Genomic DNA, 5,363 nt, shown 5'->3' on the forward strand with positions numbered 1-5,363 from the left:
CTGGGAGGGGGGGGGCCCATTGGCCCCCAAGGTCCTCAGGGGGGCCCCCCCTCCCCGGGACCCAAAAGCCCGGCATTGGGTTTCCTTTTGGGGAGGGGGAGCTGTTCTGGACCCTTTCCTGGGGTAGCCCCTCCAGCCCCCCCGGAGTCCTTGTTCATTCCCCCCAAAGGCCCTTGGGCCCCATTTTAACCCTAAAGTAATTTGGGAACCCCCCCGGGAGGGTTCTTTAAAGACGGGTTCCTAGCCCCCACTACCCTTATTATTTTTTGGAAACCCCTTAAAGTTTCCCCCCCCCCCCCCCCGCCCCCCCCGGGAGACGCACGCTTTGGGCTTTCACCCCTTGACCCATATTAGTACTCAGACTCGGTCTCTAACTTGATCTCGGACTCGACCTCGGACTCAGTCTCGGACCTGATTTGGATCTCGGACTTTGTCTTGAACTCGGTCTCTGATTCAGCCTTGGACTCAATCCCGGACTCTATTTCAAACTCGGTCTTAGAGTCGGTCTTGGACTCGATCTTCGAATCGGTCTCATTCGATGAACTCTTTGTCATTTTGGTTATGCTTTCAAGGATCTTTTAGCCTATGACATCTCGGGGAGTTGGTTCCTTACACAATCGTGAAGGTAAACCCAGCTCCATTGGTAATATTGGATCATGACTATATAGAAGTTTATATGGTGAAGCACTAATAGAACTTTGCACCCTTGTGATATATGTATACCGAAGAGATGGCAAATAACCATCCCAATCTGAATGTTGAAAGTTCACATATTTTGCGATCATTCTTGTGAGACACAAAATCCCTAGACCCAAAGTGGAGCTGGAAAGGGTGCCACGTGGTAGTGGCCGAAGTGAAAGCCAAACGAGCGTAACACGTTTGGACTAAAAGCTCCGACTTGAAAGGTCGAGAGCGGGAGTGGAACTCTCAACAAAGTGCTCAAGGAGCGAGCACAAAGCGAGCAATAAGCAAGGCTCCAAAAAGGGACCCAAAAAGGACCAACACATGACACGTGGAAGTGTCCGAGATGGAGTCCGAGACGGACCCTAGTTGGAGTCCGAGATGGACCCGAAGTGGAGTCCGATATGGAGTCTAAAGTGGAGTCCGGGATGGAGTCCGATATGGAGCCCGAGATGGACCCGAAGTGGAGTCCGAGGTGGACAAAGACGGAGTCCGAGATGGACCTGAGATGGAGTCCGAGATGGAGTCCGAGGTGGACCGAGACGGAGTCCGAGATGGACCCGAGATGGAGTCTGAGATGGACCCAAGATGGAGTCCGAGGTGGAGTCCGAGGTGGACCGAGACGGAGTCCGAGATGGACCCGAGATGGAGTCCGAGATGGACCGAGACGGAGTCCGAGATGGAGTCCGAGATGGAGTCCGAGATGGACCGAGATGGAGTCCGAGATGGAGTCCGAGATGGAGTCCGAGATGGAGTCCAAGAAGGACCCGAGATGGAGTCCGAGGTCGAGACCGAGACCGAGGCCAAGGCTGAGCCCGAGCCCGAGCCCGAGTCCGAGTCCGAGTCCGAGTCCGAGTCCGAGTCCGAGTCCGAGTCCGAGTCCGAGTCCGAGTCCGAGTCCGAGTTCGGGTTCGAGTCTGAGAGGGTGAAAGCCCAAAGTGTTCGTCTCCCAGACCCTGGGGGGTTTGGTGAGCTCCAAAAGTATAGTAAGGGGGAGGACTGCAGTGGAGCTAGTTTGGCCAGGAAAGGCCAGTTTGGCCCAGGAAGGCCAAACCCAGTGTTGGGTGATGAACTGACCACTGGGAAGTCCAAGACTAGAGTGAATACGGACCGACAAGCGGGGTAGCTTGGTGAAGTGTTCAAGAGCCGGCTCTAGTTCCCCCGAGAGATTGACTGGCCGATGCTCTCAGTCCAAGTGTGGGTGGCACTACCTACTTGGATACCAGGCGTGGCTCAACGGAACCTCACTCTAAGCCCATGGCTAGAGCACCTAAAGGCGAAAGGCGGGGAGAGTACCCAGGTGGCTCGCGTAAGGCCACGGTGTTCCGAAATGTTGTCCCAAAGGCCTAGACTATGGAAAGGAAGAGGAGCAGTCCTCTGGGGTAGTGACCAAGGACACAGTCGTGTGGTGAGGAAGTCCCAGAGGACCATGGGACTTAGTGGTTGGGCCTGTGCGCCTCGATCCAGTGGCAGTGTTGGCAAACACGGCTAGGGGCAGAAAGGGACTTGGTAGGAACTGACAAAGGGACTTTGGGGAAGGAGATTCCCCAGGTCTATGGGCATCCTAAGGATGCTGAGGAGTGGATCTAGGATGACCACTCGTGGACAGATGGCCCAGTCTTGGAGAGACGGGATGGTGATGCAAGTGGTATTGGACCACTAGTGCAGCAAAGGTGAATGGGCATAGCCTTAGCGTAACGGGCCGAGATGTCAGTGGTACCTTTGGGTGTCGGTCTTGGGACCGGACACATGGAGCACTTGGACCAGGTGCAAGTGTTGAGTGGCATGGATGCCATTCTTGGGGCTAGCAAGTCCCAAGTCCTGAATTGGACTGATGGAGGTTGTGAATGAGACTCCTCCAAGTGGTTGGAGGTGTGGTTAAGTGACTAAAGTAGAATGGAAAATTTAGTCGCTTACAATTCTTTTGAATGTCCGAACAAGCCGTTCCACCAAACCGTTTGACTATGGATGATAAACACTCATGAAAGTGTGATGTATCCCCAACTGCAACATCAAAACAGGAAAATGCCTCAGCCATAAATGTGGGATCATTATCCAAAAGAATCTGCTTTGGACAAGAATGTTAGAACACCACTCAATTAAGGAGGAAGTATCTAACAGCAGTTGCGGAGGCGCTAACAAGAGTACTATCTTCCACTTAACGAGTCAAATAATCAGAAGCAATAATAACATATTCATTGCCAACAGTCGATCGTGGAAAAGGTCCCATAAGATCAAATACCACCAACTCAAATGGATGGGAAAATGCAATTGACTCCAACTGTCCTTTCGCAGCACGAGGGGGAGTATTACGAGCTTGCACCAAACGTAACTACGCACATATTAGATAACATCATGTCGCATCTCTACCCAATAAAAAAACCTGTGCAACTTCTTGGCCATACGACGATGCCCCATATGCCCACCTAAAATAGGAGAATCATGGTAGGGATGGAGAAATTGTGGAATAAAGATGGAAGACACCACCAGCCATAAAAGATCATCATGATCCATCCCCACAAAATAAAGAAAGCCGTCTTCAAAGTGATATTGAGAATGTAAATGCTGGAATGGCAAGTTATTAGCAAATGATGCAAGATTCTCAAACCCATCTAAAAGTCTTCGAATCCATAGCTCAATCTTTTGAGCTTTGCGAATCTTATCAAGAGAAGGTAAATGTTGCTCTACATCTTGTGGACACTGAATGTTAAGTACAGGCAACCACTGATGGCACAGAATCCTCGTCTAGCAAATCCATAGATGCTAAAACAATAGGTTCATCAGAAACATAAAAAGAGAGTGGAGAAGGAAGAGGAGCTTGAGAAAGGGCATCAGCATCAGTCATAAAACTCCCAGGGCGATGAACAATATCAAAATCATATATTTAAAGCTTCAAAGCTCACTAAGCAGTATGACCAACCATGTTTTTTCACTTCAATAATGAAGTAATGGCAGCATGATGAAGGAAAGGGAGATGTAGACAATGCAAAAAGCTAAATCTAAACCAAAATCCTAAAAGAAAAGAATAAAAGAAAGGAAATGGAAAAAGTTAGATCTAGACAATGCAAAAGCTAGATTTAAACCAAAATCCGAAATTAAAGCACTTTGCAAGGATAATCAAAAGTGCCCCTCATCTCCACCAATGTGAGTGTATTAAATATGGAAAATGAATACAAAAAATGTGCATATGAATTAGCCCAAAACCATAGTTTATATACAGAAGCGAGTGGTCCAAATTAAAACCAATTTGATGGCTACCAAAATCTCACTATGCTAATATTAGTATATGGCATCGTAGCTGTACACTTGGACCTCACAATATATATATAAATATTAAAACCTATCATTATTATTATTTATTTATTTATTTAAAGTACTAAATCTTAAAGAGGGTTCTTTATAAAATAGTAAGCTCTAAACCTAGATTATATACATTTTAGTGTTATGAATGCAAGCGGGATAATAGAATTTGCCATAAGGTAAAGAATATTCTAAAAAATATTCATTATTTTAAGCTTAAACCTAATATATCATTTATAATACTTATAATATAATGATATTAATTTTAATCCAAGATTTTATTCTATAAGAAAATCTATTTATGATATTTTTATGACATTACTAATAAAAAGTATAGTTAAAAATAGAATTTATTTTAAATATATATTTATAAACTTATTTTTTTTTATCAATTTTATTAATAATTTCAAGTTAAATATATAATATAATAAATAATAAATTGAAATATTTAACAAAGAATATAAAAATCTAATATAAAAACTAATGTACTAAGTTTTTTCCTAGTTTTATGACTAAGTTTTTCTATAGATTTTCTAGTGAATCAGAATTGTCTTCAGGACTCACTTTGCATGTCAACAAAATTATATAAGACACTTGGCCATACAATATTCCACATATCAAACATATGCTTAAACTGAATTTGGTTGATAACTTAGACAAGTTGACAATCTATAATAGAAAGAGAGGTAGCATTGATTCTTTTTGTTTTTGATGTTTGGCATATATGGATCAAAGGCAATTCACTCAAACTCTTGTGGAGATGGATCACTAACGTTGAAGAACTCTAAGGCTATGAAGGTGCTAGAGAAAATTCATCATATGACCTTGTGTATCCAATGTATGAGCTATGTTTATAGGTGGGTTTTTGTCATGTTAGAAACATCATGGATGCTAAAGAAGTTTTGGTTTGAAGTAATTTGTATTACTCTATAAATTCAAAATCTTCTCCCTCACTTAACAAGAAAAGATAAAACTTCAAAAGAAGCATGGATAGTAAAATGTTAGAGCTTCATTATATAAATATGGATGTTTTTTTTTGTGCATTTGCACTCTAGACACTCAAGCAAACTTTATTCTAGAAGCAAGCTTAAGGCTATGAACCACGAGTTAAAGGGTATAGCTTTTGGTGGGCCTAAATGCAAAACAAAAATATACATGCTTAATAGGGATCTCTCAAGTTGGTTGGCCATTCTTTACTATATATTTGGAACCCTCTATATAAAAGTATGCTATGACCTTTTAGCTTAGTCCCAAGAGTTATAGTCTCTAAAACAATCTTGAAAACTTATTATATATGAAATGGTGTTAGATTGCCATTTTGTAAATAAAAATAACACTATTAGATTTAGAACAATCTCTACATTTCATAGGTATGCCCAATT

This window comes from Selaginella moellendorffii, unplaced genomic scaffold (genome assembly GCF_000143415.4).
Source record: "Selaginella moellendorffii unplaced genomic scaffold, v1.0 SELMOscaffold_11, whole genome shotgun sequence".
Lineage (NCBI taxonomy): Eukaryota > Viridiplantae > Streptophyta > Lycopodiopsida > Selaginellales > Selaginellaceae > Selaginella > Selaginella moellendorffii.